This window comes from Hetaerina americana, unplaced genomic scaffold (genome assembly GCF_022747635.1).
Source record: "Hetaerina americana unplaced genomic scaffold, ioHetAmer1.1.p SCAF_35, whole genome shotgun sequence".
Taxonomy (NCBI): domain Eukaryota; kingdom Metazoa; phylum Arthropoda; class Insecta; order Odonata; family Calopterygidae; genus Hetaerina; species Hetaerina americana.
In genome coordinates this window covers 4,611,936-4,622,500 of record NW_027286930.1, presented here as the reverse complement: position 1 = coordinate 4,622,500, position 10,565 = coordinate 4,611,936, and positions in this window count along the sequence as shown.

Genomic DNA, 10,565 nt, shown 5'->3' with positions numbered 1-10,565 from the left:
TGGAACCTGCGCGTAAACATGCCACCAGGACTTGCTGACTAAGAATTGGCAGACGAATTCAATTCACAAGGCTTGAATCAGACGGATCAAACCGTTATTCATACGTCATATTCTCAATCAGTAAAATGCTGATTACGATTCAAGTACTAATATGGATAAGATTTTAAGTGTAGGGTCAGAAAAGGCGGGAACAAATAATGCTATTTTATTCCCTAAGCTGCTTATGGAGAGAGAGGTGGAAAAAAACGAACATTACACCATCGCACTGTCGGATTTGGATAAGAAGATCGGCATTTTCGTTAATGACAAAATTATATTAGTTACAAATGACATAGAAGTGTCTTACTACGACATTAGGGTGAAAAAGAGCTAGTGTAAGGATCACATAGCGTATGATATGGGGCTGAGGATGAAGCAAGGAAAGGAGTACGAAAAATGTTATACTTCATGTGTAATGAACGATTTTTATACTTACTACCTACTTTATTGAGTAAACTCTACAATAATAATGGGTAATGTAAGGATTAATATCCGCGGGAAAAAACACAATTCCACATTTGCAAACGGTGTAGCTCTATAGTGGCAAGGAATAAGGGAATCGGAAGAGGTAATGTAGGCCCATTTAAATTTCTGAAGTCGTCGCAAAAGTACAAATTGAAGATGAAAAGAAAATAAAAGTTTTCAGAAGATGAAGATAAGTCGTGTAGAAGAAGCTTTATAATACAGGGTTCGTCCGGAAAATAAGTGTACTGACTACTGATTTTTTCCCGCCGCTCCAGGCGCGCCCAGCACCGCTCTGACGGGCTGCGATTGGAGGGGGGTATATTGGAAAGCAACGCTGAAAAAGGCAGTCGGCTCTGAGCTGTGGTGTAGTGAGGAGCTCTGTTAACGCGAACCTCCACGCTTCGACCCACGTCACGGAACGCGATGCCGAAGTTTTTGGAGGAGCGTTATTCCATCAAATTTGCGGTAAAGCTTGGGAAATCGTCTACCGAAACTGTCGCTATGATTAACCAGGCTTACGGGGAGTCAGCCATGTCCAGAAACATGATCTTTCGGTGGCACAAGATGTTCGTGGAGGGCAGAGAAGAGGTCGACGACGAGTCTTCGAGAGGTTCCCGATGATGCCTTCGCGGGAGCGTTCCAGGAATGGGAACGCCGCTGGAACAAGTGTATCGACTCACAAGGGTCCTATTTTGAGGAATATTAGCTTAAGATATGTAAAAGTGTAATAAATTTTTTTTCCTGAGCTCAGTACACTTATTTTCCGGACGAACCCTGTATGTAGGTAGCTTCCGCGTTGCTATGTACGAGTGCCAGTATGTACCAGTGGGTGTAGTATGGGCAATTTTAATTGGTCATTTCAGTCTGGATGGATACCCTCATGCACCACTTCGAAGAAGCCTATGTAGCGTGGTAAGCTGTACCATAACTTAGAATTATTTTCCCCGAAAAATCCTTTCTGTGCTCTGGCAATACTATTTAATTTAGGCAGGGATGGTGGGGAAACATTAAATGATGGTGTGATTGAGGTCCAGCAGTATATCCTTCCGTAGACTTCATTTCCCTGTAGACAATCACAAGTAGTTGAGTTCCATCGGTGGCCTGGAAATGTTCATTGAGCCATGGTGTGGGAGTTGGTTCCCCATGAAACTCCAGGAAGGATTTGAGAGAATGTTTATTGTATCAAAATAATTATTTTTGCTATTCAATCTCTTGGTCTCACAATTGATGTAAATCTTTCTGCGGTTAGAGGTGTTCTCGTTTGAATTTTAGCCAAGAGTGTAGTACAAGTGTTAAATGTGCGGTCAAGAGTAAGTAGGGGAACGGGAAGAGTTTTGATTAGTTGGGAGGCATTATTGCCATTAACGAACATTAAAGAAAGATACACGAAGTGAAAAAAAATCCTAAAAGGCTTTCTATGGTAGAAAAAAACGTGTTGTCAGTAAAAACATTTGTATAGATTTAATTAAAGATTTTTCAGGGCCGGCATTAGAATTATCCTTGTCGTCGAAATATGGGCAGCGATATTGGTAGTAGATAGTCGTCTTTATTTTCGGGCGAGATTGAAACTATGGAGTCTCTTTCACCACCCAGCCCCTTAAATGAGTGAGGAAGATCGGAAGCAATAGAGAGGTGGTGCCACTTGAAATTAATGTTGATTAAATGGACGGATGAAGTGAATAATGGAGATAAAATACCCAGAGCATTTGAATAGAGAGCTTAATGGAAATTAATCAACGACCTGATGAAATAACTTGACGGTATCTACTTTAAGGCATGACACTTAGCTTGCTGAATGCTGTTGAGTAGAGAAAATGAGTGGATGAAATACAGACGCAGACACCGGATTGAAAATGTGATCTGCAGATCGATAAATACAGAAGGTGAATAAATATGAGCACATGAAACTATGAATACATAGGATATTCCCGTGGAGAATTGCTTCAAATCATTTACATTATCATGACTATTGGTATTAATTATTGATATGACCAATATTTCGATCTAAATCTCACTACTTAATATGAATTCGTTCAAACCTTATGAGCAATAGAAAATTATGGGATACATTAACCTTCAGTTAGCGTAGTTCATTCATCTATTTTTAGTTATTAACGTTAATTATGTTTTAGTTACATTTAGATTTAGTTATTAACGGCAAGGATATGTGATATTCTTTCTGATAATACTTGGTTTGATGTCATTACGAGATTTCTTTTCGTATTTCACTGCGACCCCCAGGGCAGGGTGAATACTATGTTTCCTTTAAAAACATTCCGCCTGTGTTTTCAGTCCATAAAATGCTGCGGCATAAGTTTTTATAGGAAATGCTAAAAATGTGATGCAGCGGGGTAGGCAATTACGTTTCATCGACCCACCCTTAATACAAGTGAAATAGGTATACCTACTCGGCTCCAAAGCTTCCGTTTAGCAGCATCTGAAATATGCACGTGATGCCTTATCATTCGGTCTTTGACCTTTGAAATGAGCAGGTCGGGCTCAAATTCGTCATTAACCTAATGGGAACTTTATGAAAAATTTCGGTGCGAGTTGCTGACTTAGTAAAAATTCTATTAGTTTTAAAATTGTGCCACTGAAAATTTTTGGGAATCCCTTTAGCAAATGAAAAGCACTTAAAGGATTATGTTAATTGAAAGCGTACATTTTGGAGAAACTTATATGACTGACTTCCGACCATATTTGCGAGTGTTTCATTTTTTATACTTGACTCTAAGGAAATTTTATAATTTAGAAAAATTATAAATAAAGAAAAGGGAAGGCATCTTCAAAAGAAATAAGTGCTTTCTAACAGATGAAACTCATTTCCCTTGATTATTTTGCAGATTAATCATTACTACCCGCTGGCAGATGATTTTATAATTTTGGGCTATCCGTTGGATTGGGGTAAACTGGGATGACGCAATATATGGTTTTTCATTCATAAAATAAATTACACTTCCAAAAATTATATGCGCTGACGCCATATGCGATATTCTTCCAACCGTATCATAAAATGAATTATGATACCTAGTTCTTCATGATTTTTATACTCGCTTCACTCCAAGGGAGCTGTGCTCAGCCATCGAGAGAGTTAAAATAGAAATGATGCGCCAGCCAAAAATTGAAATAGTTTCAAGCTGGTTCTTAAACGCATCGACTTTAAATAGATATATTAGGTGATCCGATATATGACAGAAATTGGCATCGTCCATTTTAGTTCCAATAGTTGCATTATGTTATTATAAAACACTTTCAATCGCATTGACGCTTTTGCACTTGCATTGCCAACGCACGACTTTCTGCACATTGAGTTCCTACGAAGCTTAGGCTATGCGAGAATACCTAAGTGGAATTTAAGTGGAATACTTAAGTCACTTAAGTGGAATTTTTTTAGAATATCTGAAGTTTTCTAAAGGAATCGTGAGTTAAATTTTATTGGATAAGTAAACTACGATTTGAAACTCAGCCCGCAGGTGATGAATTTGTTGATCATCGGTAAGAAGCATTCAGCGGTGGTTAATTTCGGAAGACCCTTGGCTCTTTATCTACCCCTCGTTTGGATGTCGCGGGCGAAATAATTGCTCATTTTGTTGATCGTAGGCCCATCTCGTAACCATCTGTTTCTCACACTTACGGACGAGGCAAGAGGGCAGATGGCCAGCAGAACAAAAAGATAGATATCGCGGATGGGGAAGTCTGGGAGCTTTGGTTCTTGAACATTTTTCCTTCGGAGCGAAGAAAAAAAGAAATCTCCCACGTTGTTTATTTATAAAACATTTCACTTCGTGCCTAGCAACCAAACCTCCCAAAATGAGCGCCCGGTGACTTCCTCCCAGAGACCACAGGATTTTTTTTTGCCCGGGTATGCCACATCATCTCCATTTCTTATTTAAATGGCGTACCGGAATATTTCCGGGGGTGTAACCCGGAGGCGATTTTTCGGAGGGCGAGGTTGGGGAGGGGTGGCGGGACGATTGGGATTCGCTCCCCGTTTCCCCGACCTTGCTTCGGCAAGCACCGCACGGTGCAGCCAATGGTTCCATTCCGGTAGGTTGCAGCGGAGACGTGCCTGGCCCTGTGCCGGGGGGGAAGGCACTAGGCCCTCGGGAGGAGGGAGGGGCAGAGGGGCCTTCGGACCATAAAGAGGTAGTCTCTGAATGAATCCCCCTTTCAAATCCTTTTCAGGGCCCGCGGCGGTGCGAATCTCTCTCTCCTCCGCCCCTCCTTCCCATAAAAAGATCATCTCCCTCTCCTCTCTCCGTCCTCTTTCGTTACCTCCCCCCCCTCATCGCACACGAACCCTTCACCCACCAAACCCCTCCTCACCCCTCACTCAAAGTCATATTATTGGGCTATATCACGTCTCCGCCATCGATAAACTCCTTGAAGGATAAACGTATATTTCGGATACAACTACCCTCTTTTGCGGGATCGGGAGTTTGAGGCGTTGGGGAGGGAGAGGGCGGGGAGGCGGTTTCGCTGCCTTTTCGCATTCCGGAGGCTGGTTACGTCGCGTGGTACGCACACAAACCAAAACACGCTCTCTCTAGCGGCGGGGGCGATACGCTCGCCTGAGTTCTCCCGCGCCGAGGAAGGAGGTTTCCCTCTCTAATTTTTTGTTCACTCCCTCACCCACTCGTCCGACCATTTCCCTACCTCCCTCGGTGGGAGAAAAAAAATAAAAAAAATAAAGAAGTTCTCTTTTCATCCGTAGAAAAAAGCTCTCCTTCACGAGGGATGAAGTGGGCGGAAGAATTGCGTGGAAAGTTGCCGACGGTGGTCTTTATTTCGGGATGAACGGGTCGCATCTGTTGCTTGGCAAATGTCAATTACCCACCCCTGGCTGAGAGAAGAGGTTGGGGCAGAGAGAGTGTGCGCCATTCCGTACGAAGGAATACGCATTTTTTTGTTTGAGGTATGCGCTCATTTCGTCGTTGGCTGCATTTCGATTCGAATTTTACCGCAATAATAATCTTCAAATAATTTCCGATGTGTTCCTAGAGGCAAGTTAATTATCGTCCGCTGACGAGGAGAGAGATTCGTTGGCCCTAGAGGAAACGCTTGTTTCAACTCGTCCCTTGTATGAATTGTATCTTTCGGTGGATGCGGAAATCGTTCAAGAGGCACGTCTCATTATTTAGCACAAACAAGGTGTACGGTTCAGACTCATAACAACCGCAAATTTCCGGTTGCATTTGAACTGTAAGCATATTCTGTTTAACCAATTGATCATTTATCTATTTATGAGACAAAACTGTTAAACATGATAACCCAAAAATTTCCTCTCCTTAAATGTAAGATAGCAATATACAAAGCAAAGTGTATGCGAATAAGCGATTTCACTCTTTTGTCACAGACGTTCCATATATGCCTTTTACAACAGACACGTATAACTGTATTCAAACCTAACATTCAAGTAAAAGGAGTGACAATTTATATGTTGGCTCTAGGCTGAACTTTTGCCATAGGAATATGTAATTTGTAATAATAATAAAATATATTACCTATATTACCTTAAATTATCAGTACCTCCGTTGAGTTGGGCCTCATCTTTTCCGGATTTGATAAACTATTTAAAGCATGAACAACTCGGAAGTTACGGTTCGAGATCTCATTTTTCAATTTCCAAAATACCTTAATGCCAATTTCTCGTTGTAAGAAATTTTATCATGCGAAGAACTGTTCCATTTTTTAAAATTGGTAGTAAAAGCATGGATTGAAGCTGCTAATTAAAGTTATTTGTCAAAAAGTGCCTTATAGTATGCTTTTATGTACAGTATATAGTATTACAATTATACTTTTAAACCGTTCCATTTTGTAATGGAAACAATGAAAAAAGTAAATATTTTAGTTATCGTTCACGAAAATTGTTTACTTTACCTATTTGCTTCCATACTGCCTTGTACTTGCACTTCCACCAAGTGACGTAGGCAGAAATTTTTCCAAATGCGAGACAATTTCCCAGCGATGGTTGCATATCTAATCTGGTTTTTATGCTAAGGATAGGTGCAATATATGCGTTAGTATTTTCGTTCTATCTAATATCCTTCTATTTCGTTCTATCTATAATCCGCCTATACAATCCTTTTTATAGTACAGGTTTTTCATCTCAATTTCATCAATATTTCTCGGTCACAGAAGCATAGATACTTACAATGAAAGGAAGAAGTGACTATACTATATATTGTCTTTGAATTCCCAGATTGACATACATTGGGTTTCCTCTGGAGGTTTCTTGGTGCTCTGCCAAAACTCTGTGCCAAGGCATTTACATACTACTACCTTTATTCAGCGCGATTTGCCTGTGGCTACCAGATGGACCGGGAGACGGAGATCAGTCAGTATGAATGAAGGAGTAGGGTTTGGAGTGGCGCCCATCACCACCCTCAACCTACGCCTTGTCTTCACACATATTACAGCCCACATCTTTCGCCCTTGTCACAATCACATATTCTTCCTCTCTTGTCCCTTTCACTTTCAAATATTCTTAATATTGTAAATCTTTTCGACCGCGAGCATCCATGACTTTTTCGGTTTAGGGACTTTCTTCCCTGATATATTTCATTTTTCTCTTTTACGACATTGGTGCATGTATATATATATATTATATATATATATATATATATATATATATATATATATATATATATATATATATATATATATATATATATATATATACACCCACGAACATATATATGTATGCATGTTTAAATATCATCGAAAAATAACGCTCTTCAGCGAAGATACAAATATATAAAAACTTTGATTGAAACATTTAATCTCATAACACATTAGAATCTGGTGATGCATCTGGTGAATCTGGCGAAACATCGGATTCTAATTATGACGGTTGTGCCTTCGTCACGACAAATCTAAATATGTGTGTGTTCTTTCTCTGTGTTTAAATGTTTTAATCTAAGTTTTTATTTAATTAAATATGCACGTGTATATATATACACACACACGAATAATTACCTGTATAAGTAAGGGTAGATTGACGTTCTCGTCTCGCTTGGCTGTTTTCGATTAGTTCTAAAGAACAAAATATGCACGGGATATCTTCGGGTCAATCGTGGACTGACGTAAACAGTAATTATAATCTGGTGATATGGTTACTCTGCGATGGCAACTGAATCTAAAAAAAAAGTTTAAATGGGTAATGAAAATGTGCTCAATTGCGGAAATACAGGAGACGGATCTTTTTGCATTTTCAGGGCTATAATATATAATCTTTATTAATATTATTAAGGTAATATACCGTCTAAGGAATCTTTGGAATGGACACAGACTTAAAAACGCTACATTTCTTGACCTCGCCTGTCAAGGCACGTCGTGACAACGCACTCTACGTTAATCTGTTCCCACATTTAAAATGCCGCAGAAATAGGCCTATCAATTGATGTTAGTGATTTAATTTCCGCTCCTTTGAAAACCACGCTCCATATTAAGTTTCTAACGAGTCTTTTTTTAACACTCAACTCAATATCCCTGTCATCAAATACTTCCTCTTGGTTAAATCATCTTTATCTGAAGCAATTATTCTTCGCATGTCCTTACTACTTTGGAGAACTACTGTCTTGATCCTTTACGACACCAAGATAGGTACTGTTCCACCTTGTCTATTTTTTACCCTCTTTTTTAACATAACTTAACTTTCCTCTTTCTCGGAAACCTCATCATACCCGTTTGCATTGATTCTCATCCCATTCTTATCACATTAATTTCGTTTAGCAATGAATGTAACGCTTTCACTGACTAGCTAATTAAACCTAGATAATCCGCGAACTTGATTTTTATTATTCCCTACCGGATTCACTCCTAACTACCGGACTCCTCTTTTACCATTTCCTCCAACTGTTTTGAAAAGGTAATACTGGCCTGTCTTGCTCTTCTTCCTAGCACTACCCATCCCGACTCTCCATCCGCCACACGGACGTGAGCAGTCTTGAGACATGTACAGTCTCAAGCGGATAAGTCATCTAGTCCTCCAATCTACAATTATATTTTGTGATATATTTAATATACGCTATCGAAATTCTTCTCGAAATCTAAGGAATAACAAACGCATCATGATTGCCCTCTTATGTTTCTTTTCATTAGTGGCCTCATTATTGAAATGAAATTGCGTGTACCTCTCTCTATTCTCAAACCAAACTAATCATCCCCAAAGTAATAATTTTCCCACCTCTTGGTTCTCTTATCAATGATCCTATGTATTTACCCTTAGCTGCGTGAAAATTCAAGCTTATTCGACTGTAGTTCTCACATATTGCAGCCTTTCCCTTGGGATGGGAACTAAGCAAAATAGTAGTTATAGCCTTAAGAAGGTGAAAATATTTAGGGGGAATTCAAAGATAAATAGTATGACATACAAAATAGGATTCTGAATATTTAGGAAATGGAAATGCGGTTAAGAATAACTGTTAACAAAGTATTCTAGAATCGAGGAGGCATGGTTATTATAAAAGATAGAACTGAATATAAAAGGGGAAGTTTAAAGGGAATAACACTAAGTGGATTGTAGGGATTTAAACAATAATAAGTACAATTAGCTCCAATTTTAAATGTCACGTGTGAGTAGACGAACATTTTATTAAAAGAAGCGCAAATTAGCCGGACAAACACTGTTTCCAAAAGAAGTCAATATCAAAAGTGTCATAGGGGAGATACATGCATCTCTATTCTGACTGTAAAGAGGAATATTCTATATAAGACGAGTAAAAAGTCAAGAGATGGAAGGAATGCTAATAGATGCGTTAAAGTTGAGGAAAATCGAACCATCGTATAATTATGAGACCGATGATGGTGGTGATGAATAAGGATATCCAATAATGAGTTAAGAATATGACGGTTCAGTCAAGGATTTTTTCAGAGCAGCATCCTAGGAATTTTCTATATGAATTGCTGAATTGTGCTCTTAAAAGAAAACCCCGAGTAGATTGCGTGTACATTTATGTGACTGGAAATCATCCAAATCGATATTTATATGAATGAAAATCATGGCAAGTGACCTTTATGTGAGTGGAAAAATGCCATTGAAACCCACAAAGAGCATACTTGTCCCTATAAGAATGGGCGAAAAAAGTGCACATATTTGGAAAATAGTATTACCGCTCGTACGTCAAAATTTATGAAAAAAGTTATTGACAGAAAAGGGATTAATTGAAGAATTCCCAGAGGAATACCAGTTCAGTTCGATTTTTAAAAATCAGGGGAGCGAAATAAGCTATTTTATCAGTGATATTATCGTAGAAAGCTGAAAAACTATGCCGTATATGTATGTACCTTTCCCTGTATTGAGAAAAAATTGAGAGACTCTGTTGGCTACAATTGGATATTGAAAATCCATAAAGAAAAAGAGTGGCTCTCAACAACGTAAAGACCGGAGGAAGAAGATTTAAAAATAAATGCCAGCAGCGACAGAGCTGGGGAAGCGAAAGTTAACTGTGCTGGAAGAATACTTTTGTCATAAATTGTCTTCGGCATTCATTTAAAACATGTAATTCATGAAATCATGAATCGGATATACGGAGAAGCAATCAGGATAATACCTACTCTATGTCAATGACAGTAGTTTTGTTGGTGAAGTAAAAAGATCCGAAGAGAATGATAGACTGCTTAGAAAATAAAATGAAGCTATGATTCTTGGCCATTCATGTACACAAAACCAAGATAATGATTTGAGGAGGGAAGCAATAAGACCACTATCATGATAGTAAATCAACATAAGGTTGAACAAGAGGAAGATTTTTATTGTATAGAAACAGGAGCATCACTGGAAGGATAGGAATAAGCAAGAAACATTTAATGGGTAAAATAAGTCAGAAAAGAAATAATGCAGTCTTGAAAGCCATTGCCACCAGAAATGTGCCTAGAAAAATATGAAGCACACACTTTTTTTATAGGGAGACAAAAAATAACAGCAGTAATGAAGAGAAAATTGAACGGATTGGGAATGTTGTGTTGCTGAATAATTATGACTATTAAATGAACAGAGGAAATAAACAATGGAGAGTGAATACCTACGCCGAGTAACGCAAGGAGTAATTTCGAAAGAC